Consider the following 16,961-nt stretch of genomic DNA (forward strand, 5'->3'; position numbering starts at 1 on the left):
GGGATGGATCACGGACAATGTTATTTGCTTGTCTTAAAGTGGCCTGTTTATAAATAGTCTGCAGTGATGTCTGTTCATTAACATCAATAATTTTCCAAGCAGTATGAATCACCCAGAACAGTTTAATTCTCGGCTGCACAGACAGGTTACCAAACCAGACTGTGATGCAGTAGCTGGTTAAACTATCAAGGACTGTCTGACAGAAAATGATCATAAACTTTTGATCAACACCATGAATTCTCAGATGACGTAAAAAAAATAAAATAAAAAATGCAACCATTATTGTAACCTACTACAAAGATTATCTACATGGATATTCCATTGTCAGTGGAAAAAAACAAGGACAGAAAGAGAGCGATTTAGTTGAGTGAGTGAGTGGACTGGAACAGCTTCGATCAACTGAAAAACACTAAAAAGAACTGATTCAAAATCGTCATTCATTGCTCATATTCCTTGTAAACAGGTCTTTACTGCTGAAATATCAAGAAAATTGTAGAGTTGGTCCTGCTAATCAAAGAAACAAAACCAAAAAGCTTCATGTTATATGAAAACAACATTATTGTGATTAACGCTGATATTCCATGCAACTTATGCTTGCTGCTTTTGAGCGCAATGCAACATTAACGGACAGCGAGACTTTGTAATACTGTGGATCATTATTTTTTTTGACAAGGTGACTAAATCTGGACTAGTTAGACAGCGCAGGCCTCTTCATTGTTAGAAAATGTAGACAGCGCTAGCTCAGCACTAGCTCATTGCAGCCTATGGACTGAGATGAACCTCTCTGTAGAGATGAATGTCTATTTACACCTTTAACATTGCTGTGTTGCCAACTCCATGCATATTCAAGATGAAGTGCCCTAATGGTGTCAAGTAATATTCACAAAATCTCTTGAGTCTAAGAATTCTATTATGAGAAATCTTAACATATATGAATGTCGCTCCTGACCCGAGCAATTCAATAAATGGACATTACCGGATTGCACTTGCAAATGAATATTAAGGATGAATTTATTCACTAATCACTTGGTAATGTATCAGCTTAGAGGGAATGAAGCTGGATTTCATCCTAATGACCAATGTTTCATTTCCTTCACAAAGCTCAGTGCTGACCCTTTACACACAAGCAAGTCATCAAAGCAGCAAAACAGTGACCATCTGAGGCCAAGAAAAACTCAGAGACGCCCAAATCATTCACTGACATCCTCCCTCAAGTGTAAAACGCTCCTGCAGAGTAATGTCCTCCTCTTAAAACAGTGGGGGCATGGTTTGGCTCTTTTGGCACGAGCAGGTGAAGCGTTTGTGATTGATTGAGCTGGAACAATGTAGCAGTTTTTTGTGAGCGGAGGTGCTTGAAGATGCTATATTTGTATACATTTGCTGATGAAAGTACATCTTGAATAACATCTTAAACCTAAAAGTATGCATGTGTACACAGCTTTAGGAATTTAAAAAGCAGTGAATTTATATTATGAATATACTTATTAGCTCAAACATTTGAGCATGTCATGGGTTTGATTACTAGGGAATGCATGAACTGAAAAAAAAAAAAAAAAAAAAAAACAGAATAACACTTTAGATTAGGGAACACATGTTCACCATTAATTAAGAGTTTTCCCTACATAAATTCCTAATTTGCATCTTATTGATAGTAAGTATGGTAGTCATTTTAGTAGTTTAATTTTTGTATTTGGTATGGGTAAGGCAGCTAGAATATGCATTAATATGTGCTTATTAAGTAATAAAAAGAACCAATATGCTAGTAATATGCATACTAATATGCAACTAGTTCATAGTGTTACCAATAAAGTGTTACCAATAAATGTATACCTCGAATGAAAGTCGCTTTGGATAAAAATCTGCAAAGACATGAATTTAAATGTAAATTTATTGCATTTTACTTTATACAGATAAAAACTGCTCCAAAAATCACACAGAACATAAAGTAAAAAATAAACATGTGTCTAAATCATTGGCCTATTTAAGTAACCTTATTAAAAAAATTAAAAAAATACACATACATTTGTACATCTCGGAAGCTAAATTCTTATTGTTTACATCCTGTCAGTACATTATATGTCCTTTACAGTGTCTATTCAAATGTATGAAAGAGTGTGTGATAGATACTGTACAAAGAGACGAACAGCTGTGATTACTGAGATTTCATTGGTTAAAAAGCCTCCATTCTGAATCACCATATTGAAATCACACAGAATATAACAAAATTTTTAAAGGAAATATCAGAAACAAGTTATTTTTCATCACACTTCTGTCATGTAAATTAAATGTAATACTAGTTTAGAAGCTTAGTCTGCAATTGAATAGGCATTTAAAATGCTTTAAAACACGGCATCAAATTAAACCTATGCCACTAACATGACCACGGGGACACAATGGCGAATACAACCAAAAAAATATGAAGTAAAAAACTTTCCAGATGTTATACATGGGGAGCCAAACCAGATTGCAGTTGTTAGTCATATTACATAAATGCTTCACATTTATTTGAATCATTGAATCCCATGATGTGTGTCTTGTTCTCAGTATTATTTATTCTGCTAACATTCTTATATTGGATTAGCTTTATGTTTTTATTGTTGGACACAATAGAGGTGCACTTACAAATTTGTGTCCAGAAGTAAATACTGGTCACGATATTGAGTTCTCTTTCCTATTTATCAATTATAAATGATACAGTCAGGTCAGGATTTTGTATCATTTTTTTAAAGAGCAGTTGGGATGTGCTTGCCAAATTGTTGATATATTCCAGCAGTCGGGTAAAACTGTAGGGTGGTATTTGATATATTAATTTTGGCTTTAATTGCACTTCTTGTTAGGCTATAATGTAGATATTGTTCTTTCCTAGTGCCAAACTTCTGGATTAAATCATGAAAGGCACAAAACTGTTGCAAGTTTGAAAATTGTGCACAATTGTTTTCTTTTAATGGTTATTTATTAATTCATAAAACAACACAATAGGAAAAAAAAGTGACACTCGAGTTTCCCCCCAGTAAGCATTCATCTTGATCTTTACTGTAAAACTGGTCTTAATTGGCATTATTTGGTGTTTGGTCTAATTGTTAACATCTGAATGCAGGTATGCTAATGTTGTTAAACTAATTTGTTGTGTCTCTCCCCAGTGTAAAGTCTCTAAGCAATCAAATGGTACCAAATAATTAGGAAACATCCTTCAGTGGTCAACAAAGACATTTTATAGGATAAAGACCGCCATTAGGCTGCAAACATATGGAAAACCAATCAAGGGTTACTTAGCTAACACAATGAATGAAGCTGAGGAGAAAAAAGAGTTCAGAGTGAAAACGATGGGAAACGTTCACTAACTGCTAGTGACTGACTGTACCGGGGAACCACCATCTTGAAGGGATAATATCATTTCCTTACACTGATCCACAGTGGATGAATTGGAGTCTTTGCCTCCATTAAATTTTGGCTCTGGAGCCCAAAGTGTATGTTTAAGCACGACTATGTGAAAAGAATGAAAAGTGACTTTTATGGGCATGTATATATTGATTGGGCAGATACACAATAAAAAAAAAAACATTTGGCATAAAAGATAACAAACCACAGGGACTTTATTGCAGCAACAATCATGCCTATCCTACATTGAGAACTTGCTAACACATATCCTCATGCTCATCGCATGAACATTCCAGAATATTTCACCATATACTAACAGGCCATAGATGTCCACACAGTCCTTGAACAATATAAACATGCTCACAATCAGATACAGTTCACTTTCTCCAACTAATAAATGAATGAATGAATGAATAATAATAAAACAAGCTTAAAGTATTCATATCTAGTTAATTAGATAAATAGTATGTGTTTAATTTAAAATAACTTTTACAGTGTATCCTTACCCTTGTACATCACAAAAATAAAAGCTGTAACTGTCTTTCAAATGTGCACCAAAATGAATATTTTAGGACAGTCTTCCGTTTCAAAGCACTGACGTCAAAAGCCTGTGAGGACATCTCAATTTACTGCTCAGGGCCTGAATTCAACAGAGTTTACAGAGTTTTCATTGAGTCATTAGGATGCTATGACAACACTTTCCCTATTATTTCATGTGTTTAATTTGCTTGGTTCAAGTTCTTTTCCCTCCTCTACTTGTATATGGCTCCCTGGAGAGAAACAAGCAACTCTCGGAGAAAAGAGATGGGAGAAAGGGAGGAACATGGCGATCTCCTGCAGAGATGTTGGATCAAGTCTTTGTGTTATTCTCTTTCCTCAGCTGAATAAGGGTCCGGGGTTGATGTTCTGTACTCCGCGGCCCTAAACAAATGTTAAAGTGCTCCGTTCTCAATCTCAGCAACACAGTCAGTCCATCTGTTGTTTAAATCTAGATTTACCATTACCATGCAGTTTCTATAAAAAATGCCCAGCCAAGCTGACCACATCATTACAGTGTTACCTGTGGAATTGTGGAATCATTTTGGAATGGAAGTGCCTTTTGTGGTATTTTTACCCAACTCAGACGCCTTTCTTCATGTCACTGGGCAATGACAACTCATTTTTCCGTCCAATAGTCAGAAGCACTGTCTGATGTTTCTTCCCCTTACTGGCACGTTGACTATGCCTAGTTTTACCAAATCCGGGATCGACATTTGTTTCCGTTTCTGTAATGCTTATATCATCTCTTAGCAATTATTAATGACAATATTAATAACTTTGGAGGAGAACCTGATCACTTCTCCAGCAGTGGAAGAATCCCAAGAGCACCACAGTGATCTCCGAAAACTCTGGGAAGTAAAACAGGGTTCTCTGGTGATGTTCTAGTCATTGCCACAACATTCATTATTCCTTGGGAGGGAACGGCGTACAAGATGGCTGAATACTCAGAATGGCAAATTTGCCTCCAGGGAGCTGAAGGTCTGCCAAGCTGTTACCCGTAGCTAAGTGTGTGTGTCTTCAGTGTGATTAGTCTCTGTCGATCCAGTCATCGGAGTGATGGATACGTTGATGCTAACACTAACTGCAGAGAAAAAGGAAACCATCGCTATTCTCTGCCTGTTTACTCCAGAGACATCCCCTACATAAAAAAAACATCTTTAGTGCTCCAGAATCAATGAGGGTAGAGCTGGCAGGAGCCATTAGCATGTGGGTGGTGGTTATATTAATAGACACCTCTCTTAGTGTATAGGTCTGTTTGAGTTTCAGTGGCAAAGTAAATCCAACATGCCTTACACGTAATGTCACACTCAAATTGAGCCGCTGGTCGCCTTTGATGTGTTTATCTGAGTCTGATGTAGGAGAAGGCTCTTGTCTGGCCTGGGATTTATGACAGTGTTTAGAAATCATTTCCAGGGAGCGGAGAACATAATGGCCTTCAAGTACCCTGTGTGTTTACCATTCGGCTCTGCTGCTCGGAGGATTCCAGCATCTGATGAAGGATTCCATTCTGGAAAAATTAACCATATGCTTTACACAACCCGAGTTAATTTCCATTTGATTGTATGGAAGACAGCTTAGAATAAAATATTTATCATAGCATCGTACACGATGGGTAAAAATGATGTGTGCACCCGATTTTGATACTAAAGGGATGCTTCACCCAAATGTGAAAAATGTTGTCATCGTTTACTCACCCTCACATCCTTCCAATCATTTATAATGTTCTTTTTTTCAAAATACAAGACTACAGAGGGTAGTCCGAACTGTTGAGCGAATCATCGGTGCAACCCTCCCTTCTATTCAAGAACTGTACTTACCCAGAGTGAGCAAAAGGGCTGGCAAAATCACTCTGGACCCCACACATCCATTACACTCCCTCTTTGAACTGTTGCCATCTGGTCGACACTACAGAGCACTGAGCACCAGAACGACCAGACACAGGAACAGTTTCTTCCCTCAGGCAATCCATCTAATGAACAATTGATAATAACTGTGGAACACACTACACTTTATATTTATATACACATACACTTATTTATCTAACACACATACTTAGTGTACACTTAAATTTTGCACATAATATACCTGTACATACATAACTGCTTTTTGTATTATACCTGCCTAAAATTGTCAATTTGTATATTGTCATTCCTTACCTAGTTATTTGTATTTTTTTATTTTTTTATTCTTTTATTATGTGTTTTATGTTCTGTCGCTGTCATTCTGTTGTACTGCAGAGCTTATATCATGAAAACAAATTCCTCGTATGTGTAAACATACCTGGCAATAAAACTCATTCTGATTCTGATTCTGATTATATGGGGCTTGAACTATAAAAGGGTGAGCAAATTAGGAATTTTTTATTTTTTTTATTTTTTTTTATTTTTTTGCATAACACTCACTGCTAGACCATGTTTACAGGGTCTTCAGCTTCCCATCTTTCACCTTAGCCCCTCTAAAACTCTATAATCAGCTCAGTTGTCAACAGCCTAAAAGCCTGTGATTATGTGATCTTTCTTCACATTTGCTTAAAATGATGGCTTCAGTAAGATATCTGAGGTTATTTCACTCCTAATCATCTCCTTACTAATCATTAAAAACTTGTCGGTAAGTACTTGTGCATGTTTCAATAACAAATTTCAGGAATAAAATAATACTGTGCTTCTTAAGCTCCAATCCCATTTTCTATATTCACCATTTATAAATACATCATTTTGATGTTAATGTGAACAATTCATTTATGCATTTAAAATCCAATCTTCCAGTGAAACTACAGGCTTCTTTCCGGTGTTATATGCCAGACTTCCCCAATCACTTAGTCTGTTTAAATTCTTAAAATTTACCCCAAGCTCACATTCAGATATGCCTCCGTCCAATCAAAAACTGATAATAATCAAGTCCCTGTCCTGCATTTTTTTCTTTTTTTGATAATCCATTTCACTTGCAAGGTTTATACCACAGAAAAACTGAAAATGAAAATGTCAAATGATTTAAAAAGCCTTTTGATCCCAGGAAGCCACAAACATGTCTAAAGGGTCTGACAAGGTATGAGAGAAAGGGGGAAAGAGAGAGAGGGACAGATTAAAGAACCTGAGGGAGGACACAGGATATATTGATTGGATGTTCTAGGGTTCTGACATCAGAGCTGATCCTGAATTCATTTCCTTTTCAGACAGTCCTCACTCTTAAAAAATGCTTTAGGCACACACACACACACACACACACACACACACACACACACACACACACACACAAAGAGAGAGAAAAGTTATAATTTGTATTCCAAAACCATCACAGTTTCTACAGGAAATAATCACACTCAGCCGTGCTCTTGTATCAGAATTAAAGAGGACACGAGTGGGGTTTCACAGACCTATGCTGATATTAGACAATGGACAAAATTCAAGCAGACAGTGCAGTGAAAGAGATCCACTGTCTGGATCGTATCCTTTAACTGACCTGAGAGCAGAAGATAACGCAGCATCATCACTGCACGACTCAGAGATCCCCAAGCTGGGAAAAGTCAAAACACACTTAAACAATTTGTGTATGCATGTTTATCTTTGTGTGTCATTAATCCAGAAAATGAAGCATATGAGAGACTGGGGGCAGTTGCAACAAGGAACAATTTGTAACACTAAATGTCTTCAATTACAAATAAGGCAGAGTGATGACACTTATTCAACACATGCTCAGTAAAGATATTTATCTGTTTGAGAAAATGCTTCAATCTGTGATATATTTAATTAAGCTAAAAATAAAACTTTTTTTTCAGGTAATATTTTTGTTCTGCACGATTTTTATGAGTGAGGTCAAGGCAATTGTAACAAGTTATGCAATAAACCTGAACATGATTCCATCAAAACATTTAGTTTGGACTAAAAGTAGTACACTTCATAATACTTTTAAAAGAGCATTTATGGATATAATATACTTTTAAAGAACATACTTAAGTGCAAGCAGAATGCAGATAACAATGCAAGACAAAATGATATTAAAACACCTTTTTTTTAAATAAAACTTTTAATATTACATTACAAAGTACACCAAGTGGGTTTTTATGTTAATATTATATTGTCTCGTACTTTTTTTTTTACAAATATACTTTTCTGATTTGAAGTATGCTACCAATTCACATTAAATATAATTAAGCACGCTTCCATTTCACAATTGTATACTTTAATAAAGCAGCTTTAAGTTGCTTCAGATCATTTCAATGCTACAGTGATGAAATGGGTGTGATTATAACCCTCTGACCTCTTTATTAAATCCATCTCATTATAAGTCTCTTTTGGAACATAGTAATGTTTCTCACACCAAAAGATGGAAGGTACATTTGCGGTAATCTGTGAGTTATGAGGGAAAATGTTACAATTTCCCCCACTCTCCCCAACTAAATGATAGTTACTTCCCTTCTATGTCTCTCCATCTCTCCCTTCTGCTTTGATGTCAACAGAGACACAGCATTCCTATTACAGTACATGTCGTTGATCAGAGTTCTAATGGAGTTCTAACTTCCGTGTAAAACGGAAGGTCAGGACAATCCATATTCCCTGAGCTGAGGTTCTAAAATAGGCGTTTTTATGCCGGATCACTGATATCAGAATATTTTCCCTTCGCTCTGTCCATAGCAATTTATGAGTTCCACATAAATGTCACAAATGGTTGATTTCACCAATCGAACCTCAAGTAAATAAGCCCAAAATTCAAACTGAACTGAAAACACACTAATAAGAGGTGGCATGGCGTGCCAGAGCACATGGCATAACGAGAGAGAGAGACACTGATGTGTTTATGTGTGTGTTGGAGCACATGTTCTTTGTGAGTGGTCGGGAGTGTGTTTATGAATGTCTGTTTGTGCCCCAGTGTTTGGATGAGTGTTTATTCGTGTTTGTGTGTGTCTGAATGTGTTTATGTGCAGAATGCTTTTATGCTGGTGTATGTGTGTGTGTGTGTGTGTGTGTTTTCACTCGGATCCCAAAGGGACTGTCTTCTATTTCCCCATTAAAGATAAAGCAGGAACAGTTTAATGCCTGAAAGGTGCAGATGGTAAGGATTTTGTCCTGGCCACTCGAATAAACCAGTCAGGTCTGAATTTCCTGACAAGAAGTGCTGGGATAGGACGGCGTTCTATAAGTGCCCTCCCCGCGGAGCTCTCGGCCCAATCACGGCAAAATGCAAGCATCAGGGCCCACTTTGGCAGGAAATAAGGGGCTAATGAAATAAAACAGCCGTCATGGCAGCTGAAATTTGCACATCCGACATTATTCATGGATCAATGTCCAAGAGACATGAATATTTACTGTGCCTATTCCTTGTTAAAACATGCACTGTACCTTCCAGTTATGTCTATTAAACAGAATGTACTGTTAGATCAGCCTCAGTGCGATAATATGCATTAGAAGCTTGACAACGGGGACAAAACTGAACCTTCAAGCTTACAATTTTTATATACTGACTCACTGGGGTCCTTGATCAGTGTTGCTACTGTAGACAATGACAAGACATCCATTCATTAGCCAAAGCAGCTAAAACTTCGTCCGACGCAAAGATGCTTTGATGTGACTGCAGCATACAAACACACACATGCCGTGTAACCACAAGACTACGCTAGAGGGCAAGAACGAAACAAGCGCTTTCAGAATGCTTCATTCTCTTGTTATGAAATTCCTTCAGCATCATGTTTTCTAAAGTAAACCAACCCCGGGCTGGACGATTGGTTCATCAGTCATGTCACTGTCATGCACTGTTCTTTCCTGGCAGGTTGGTTGCTGTGAACTTGGCTCTGTTGTCTACCCGACCTCCTGTATGTGAACAAACTTCATCTGCTGAAAAATGTGTTTCAGACAACGGATGGTTGTAAGGAGCAGTGCACGGCCTACAGAATCACAGCTTTTGGAAACAGGACACCCACAATGAAAAACAAACACCCAATGCCTCAGAGGGATATCAGTTGCATCTTTATATCTTCTTTTTTTCCTCATTCCAAACTCTCTCTCTCTTCACTAACAGGCGTGCAAGTGTTTAGGAGAAGCCACAAGGGCTGAATGTAGCCCTGAAGCTGCCCTCCCATAGAGAAAGAGAGAGAGAGAGAAAGGGCTCTATTCCTTCCACTGTTTGCTTGTGTGTATTCCTGCTCGATTACCTTCTCATGGGTAAAAGAGGGAGATAATAGAGACTGAAGAAGAAGGGATAGAAAGAACAGCCCTGTGAGATTTCAGCCTGACTTCCTGCTCATCCTCCAGGCTGAAGAAAAATCAGCCAGATGAAAATCTGCTTTGATCAAACGCTCACTCATATACAAAGGACTGAACTCTTAACTTTGATTACATATGCCACAAAGGAGTTATAAACCTGTTTAGTCCCACTGCTCTTTGGCAGAAATCCTCCTGCTGACCACTTTTATAAACAGATTTCTGAGATGGACATATAGCAAAGTTCTCTTCTCTTATTGGCTGGCCAATACCAATACCTAGGATTATATACAGTTAAGGTACCATGATACTTTGAATAAAAATAACATTACACACACACACACAAATACACACATACATTTATACATACACACACACACACACACACACACACACATACATACACATATATTGACTGGTTTTATCCCAGAATGCAATGGTCAGTACACACAGATATGTAGTTACTGTGAGTGTGTGTGTTTGTAAGGCAGTGCTCCAGTTCAGCAGCATGTGTGTGTGTGTGTGTGGAGGGGGGGGGTGCTGTGATCAGTTGCCAAGCACAGCACAGAGAAGGAAGCTCCATAGCGACAGGCCAACCATGGTGTGTTGCCTCCAGCTGGGCTGTGTCACACTATGTGTATGTATGAGAGTTTAAGTATGAGTGTGTGTTTGTTTGTGTCTCTATGTGTGTAGGTTTTCTGTGGTGCTCTAGCTGGTTATGCACTCTGGAGGGGCCCGTGTTACATGGACAACAGACACCAGAGCCTTAGGTCACTCCTAGGACAGTGTCGTGTGTGTATGTGTGTGTGTGTATGAGGGATGAGAGATTTTGCAGAGTAGGCTTTTTTTGTTCTGCTTTTTACAGAAGACCATGCCATCAGGCAGTGTGTTGTTGAGTGTGTTCAAAAAAATGTGGGCACTCCACTCTACTAAAAAATGACAATGTACTCACCCTCATCTCATTCCCAACCTGTATGACTTACTTTCTTTACTATAAAAGTAGTCAACACTGAGATTTATGAAGCCACACTATATCTTTGCATTTGAAAAAGTCCAAAAGTTAAGCCATAATTTAGTCAGTCATACACATTTGAAATGGCATGTGAGGGTGAAGAGCAAATAATGCCAGAAATGATATTTTTGGCTGAACTACCCCTTTTAATTTGACCTGAGATTTTTTTTTTTTTTTTTTTTTTTATCATACAGTAGCAAACTTGGCTTAAATAACAGACACAGGTCAAAGGTCAAAGTCTAAATTAGGGAAACTCCATCACACTGGGTCAACTCATTATGAACCTATTGGTAACAAATATGTCCTCTTGAGATTTCACGTATGTTTTCGGGGAATGCTTCAAGCCAAAATCATTATCCCTTATCTGAGTGAGACGCTTGGTCAACAGAACCAGAATCTTTCTCTAAACATAAAGGAGAATAACAGCACTCCCTTTGTTTGTTCAACCACAATATGTTACTCTGACTCTGGAATAAAACCCCTGATAAAGCTCACTATCAGTGTGGCCGATGGGAATTCAACCTTGTGTCTCATTTTCATATTAAAGCAAAAGCTACATGCTAGGCATGCAATGTGCTGGCAAAACTTAAAGACTGACTGTCTGAAATCAGAAGACTACTCAAAAAGTGATATTTATGGTACTGACCATTTTGTATCTATCAGCCTAGCTCTAGTCTCTCTTCCCTTGCAGTGAATAGAGATCTGTAAGAGAGCAAATGAAGCTGCTTTTATTGGCTACAGTTCAGTGAGCATTTTTTAGCAGCAGACCATGACTTCCATCAGTACAGTTAAGGCACTGGCCACCAGGGGGCACTGTTGGTGCTGTCTCTCTATTAGAAAGGCATTGAATCTTTTTAGAGGGCAGGTCTTAAATGAGTCTCCCAACATCTATCAGCTTTACATCTCACCTGTCGTGTCCCCCGTACTACTTTCGTACAAATAAGTTGAGGATAAGTAAATGATGACAGTACATTATAAATGTTATTTTTCTTTACAGATTCTTCTAATGAAGTGTAGTCAGTGGTTTAAGTGTAAAAAGAAAAATTAAGAGGAGTGAGAGAGACAGAACCAAAGAGAAAGAGTGTGTCAAAGCGAGAAAAAGAGGCAGAGAAAGAGTGTGCGTATTTGTAAGGGGTGAAATGGAGTTTTATGGAGTTGGCTGAGGGGAAAAAGATGCTGGTTGGTGAGGTTTTATATGGTGTGTTCTGGGTACCAGCGAGGTCAAAGCCCAGCGCTGTTTTCGTTCAAACAGCAGCACCAGTACATACCACAACTATGCTGATGATGTAATGAGCGGAAGCTGATACTCTTGCGTGTCTTGGTCTGTTTTTAATGACATTTACATTTATATTTCTGTCAAACGCCTTTTGGAAACTATTAGAACTATTCAACCAAAGACTGATGATTCTTTCACAACAGTGCATGACTTGGTGATGGTGATGTATTGACATTACACATGATGAAGCACCAAGACAATATCAATCATACAGGGTCAGGGGGTTTGTTGACAGACCTTATCGGCAATCTTAAGGATAGCCATTCAGCAGCTCGTCGAACGTCGCCCCCTCACCAGAGATCTAAAACAGAACCATTCTCCATCCAAAGAAATGTAATAAAGCCCCTTTTTTCTCCAAATAATCTCAGTTCTTTGAAGACGTTACAAAATGTGTGCTTTAAAGAGCCTTAACCAGCATGCTTTCTCCAACCAAACATATTTAATTTTCCCCACACACACACACTCTGGGCAGCATGGCTGCTTTCTCACCCCTGGAAAAACTGGAGAGGTCTTGAGTTTTATATTTTTTCTAATTGCACAGTTGAATGCTTTGAAATATGCCATCGCATTATTAAAATAAGTCATATTCGCAGTTCTGTGGTTGTGAGTCTGGAAGGTAAAAAGCCATTATGAGGAATGCAGCTTGGCTAGAGAGGCGGTGTTTTCCTGCTGGGACGCTTCGGGGAGAGATTTGGGGCCTCAGGCATTATGGGGGTCCTTTGAGTGAGCGTTTAGTAAACGTTCTGCCATAATTTTGTTATGGTGCCACAGAGGCTAATATTCAGCTTGCTGCAGTCAATCTTGCCGCTTTAATGCATTCATCAAGAGTGCGTGTGATTTTTTCACATGTGAAACGCACTCCAAACCCCCACAGAGCTCCAGTTGGACCTTAAAGACTCTCTGATGCACAGTCAGAAGCTGCTAATGGCTCTGTTCACAACAGTGCGATATTTCATACACAACATAGAATGAATGACAAAAGTAGTGTTACATAGAAACAATGCAAGATGCTTATAAAATGCTAAAGGGGGAACAGGTCAAGGGTCAAGGTTTGATTTGTTAATGTAGTCTATTTAGCTTTACTGGCAGATGCTATAACTACACTATTCTGTAAGGGGAAAACAAACATATCTCCATTGACAGCCATAAAAAAATCCATCCATCTCTCAATCTAAATACACTATTGTTCAGTAGTTAAGATTAACATTATTGACATGCAGTCCTGTTATGCCCTGTCTGGCTGGAGCGACCATGGATGCACCCGCTCATTTTGGATCTACCCGCGAATCACTGACTACCATTGTCCAGGGTGAAAACTGATCCGTCGATCCACTGTGTAAAGTTGATGTATTTCCTTAGCGACCAGCACAGATCAGTTCCAGGCATGACGAAGTGGATATAGTCCTCTTTTGGAAGGCCAAAAAAGTAGATAACGAGTGAAGTAGATATCTTTGTGTGAACATTTGGACGGTGTTATGCAAATCTTCCCACATAGTGAAGTAGAGATGTGGGGGTGTGTTAGAATGAGCTGTTTTAGAGGGGTGTGGCTGACTGTTTTATAAAGAATATCTTTTTGGATTTGAGACTTTAGTCTTTGCAACTTTACAGATCTTCTTTATGCACCAAGAGCTTGTAACACTCCAAAGAGAAAAAAAAATCTATCTATCTATCTATCTATCTATCTATCTATCTATCTATCTATCTATCTATCTATCTATCTATCCAGAGTCATATAGAGTGAGAGTTGAGAACGCTTTTTTTTACAGCAATGGCGGCTCGTGGAGCCTCTAAATAGTTCCCGGAAGTAGCAGCAAACCGATGCCGCGCCGTAGAGATGCAGCAGAACAAACCGTTTGCGACGCACTTTTAAAAGGTAAGACGTTAAAATATACGATTGTATATTACCAGTACATCTAAATAACAATAAATTTGTAAGTTGAAACCTTCTAGTAGAGTATTACTCATTAAATGAGTAGATTTAAGGGATGTTATCAGATAACTAACAGATTAGGCCAGGACTGGAACTGAATAAAGTTAGTAACGAACACCCTATTGATTGTAAAATCTGTTCTCTTAATTCAGTTTCATCCATCGTGTTTGGAATTAGAAAAAAAAGGAGTATAAACATTTTTTTTTGCAGGGTGGGGAAAGTTAGCTAACGTTACATAGCCTATTACGTTAGTTCAATATAACGTGTGACAGCGGTGAGTGGAAGTGGTAAAAATGAGGTTATAGCGTTTGTTCCTTATTACACGTATTAAATTTCTTAATAATAAAATACACCCTATTGATATAAATTTAGAGTGAATTGAGTTTGCAAAAACATGGGTGGAGTGTTTTTAGTCATTGTGATTCATTGACTATTACCTGTCTATATTATATAATAATACTGTATTATATACTTAAACTTGTTAGTGTATAAAAGTAACATACTGTGGGTGCTGGTGGGGTGGATTAGTGGTGCCACTGGACTGTTCTGGGATGGAGCATCAGTGATGATCTTTATTTTTCTTAGTGCTGCCTTTGCATTGTTTGATATTTTTTTTCTTGTCTCTTTAATTTTTTTAATAGACCCAGGTAACTGGCTGATGGTTCACTGGAATGCTGACTGGCTGCTGACTGACTTGCTGCTGGTTGACTGGGCAGTGTCACCTGTCCCTGTCTCTCCTCTCTAGCCATGTCCTTTTTCTTCACTGTCACTTTACCTTCTCTGAGTGTCCTCGCTCTTTTTTCTTCTTCTTTTCCTTTGAAACTGATACAGGCAGAATACATGGTATTGCTAATTTTAAATATTGAAAATATCACATTAATTCAACTAGTACAAGTTTGTACATATTATATATGAATCACCTGAAATAACATAGCTGTAATCAGTAGCCATTTCTAGTATGTTCACAGGTCTAGGGGTGCATCGTGGAGCAGGGCCCTCCTCTTTTTGACCACAGGACGATGTACAAAGATTCTGGGAATAGCATCTGGTCTCAGCCCACTCTTGAATTTTTTGGTCATGACAAATTGCTTTGCTTCAATTTGCCTGCAGAGTGACTTCAGTTTAGTTTCCACGGACAACTTTTTTTTGTCTACCCACATACAGTACATATCACATGGTGGTTAAATGCACTGATAGGTAACACTGATGACCCCCTGCAATGTCTCACCCTGAGTCTCAGCTCCCTGGGTTTTGCAAGGCTTTGCTTGTTCCTTATTTCTAGTAAATCATTTTCAATGTAAAAAAGTGCAAATAAATTTAAGTATAATTACCTAACAATTTTTTGTTGTTGTAATTTTTATTTATATTTAGATTGCCCCTGCTGACTTGAGCCAACCATTATTTTCTCCTCTCTATGTCAGCGGGGAAGCCCTACATTCGCACACCTTCCTCTGACCGAGTGGAGCATCCCCATGCAGCACAGCAAACCATGGTGGATACTATGCAAGGACAACATGAAAGAAAGGACACATACAAAATTCTTGGCATGCTATTCAATTTATTAGAAATGTATTCATGAATTGCTGTAAATAGTTAATTGTATTTATTTGAATAAAAATACAAAGTAATCTCGTAATATATAATTACAATTTAAAATAACGGTTTTCTATTTTAAAATGTAATATACTCCTGTGATGCCAACCTGAATTTTCAGAATCATTACTTTTGAATGGCAGTGTACATGTTTATATACGAGTATGCTTAAGTTGTTTTAAACCTGAATATATTGTGTACATGAATAAGTATTGTAAGAATTATACTAGATATAACAGATATATTATTTATAATACAAAATTATATTACTATATGTAATTGTAAGAAATATAAACAGTAAGCTTAATTTTACATTTATTTAACATGCTAATTACTGCTGCTAACAGTTAATTGACCCATAGTGCGGTGCGAGCTGAAAATCACCTGTCACCAGCCTGTCTCTGTTCTACCTGAAAGTCATCAATATGACATTAGTTAACATGAGATCAGTGGAATAACGGACGAAAATTAGCCTTTGGCTAAATCCGGTGCAATGCATGAAATGTGAATTTTATGTTAAAAATTGTGCATGGTCCCGTTATAAATAAATAAATGAAATGAAATAAAAGGACAATATGTAACGTAAAAAGGCAACAGCAACCCATGTTTATACAACTTAACGTTAGCATGAAATACGTTTTTAAAATAACGGTACTTGAACACATCCTCAAATATTACCCGATTTGATATTTTATAAACAACATTGCTGTAACTACATACTCATGCTACATACATATGTCGGTGTGTTGTATAAATATATAAAATAAATGCATTTATTGACTCCTTATTACCAGAAATCGCAGTTCTGTCACTCTACTCTTAGTTTGAATGGCCGCCAATGCACTTCCTGGAACTATTTTAAGTTTACACGAATCACATGACAACCAAAAATATCGAACTTCCGTTGTCGCAACTCTCTCTCACTATGGCACTGTATCTATCCATCTATCTATCTATCCAAAGTTTGGACACACCTTTTCATTCAAAGAGTTTTCTTTATTTTCATGACTTTGAAAATTGTATGACTTTGAATGAGAA

The 16,961-nt window shown here is 37.7% G+C and overlaps 1 long non-coding RNA gene across 1 annotated transcript; it reads left to right on the forward strand.

Moving 5' to 3' along the window:
* Nucleotides 1–14,161: 14,161 nt before the first annotated feature.
* On the forward strand, nt 14,162–15,665 carry LOC113092324 (uncharacterized). The gene is made up of 2 exons (XR_003287545.1): nt 14,162–14,273; nt 15,299–15,665. It is a non-coding gene; the product is annotated as an uncharacterized LOC113092324 (long non-coding RNA).
* Nucleotides 15,666–16,961: the final 1,296 nt, after the last annotated feature.

The sequence above is a fragment of the Carassius auratus genome, unplaced genomic scaffold, assembly GCF_003368295.1.
Source record: "Carassius auratus strain Wakin unplaced genomic scaffold, ASM336829v1 scaf_tig00214568, whole genome shotgun sequence".
Classification (NCBI taxonomy): Eukaryota; Metazoa; Chordata; class Actinopteri; order Cypriniformes; family Cyprinidae; genus Carassius; species Carassius auratus.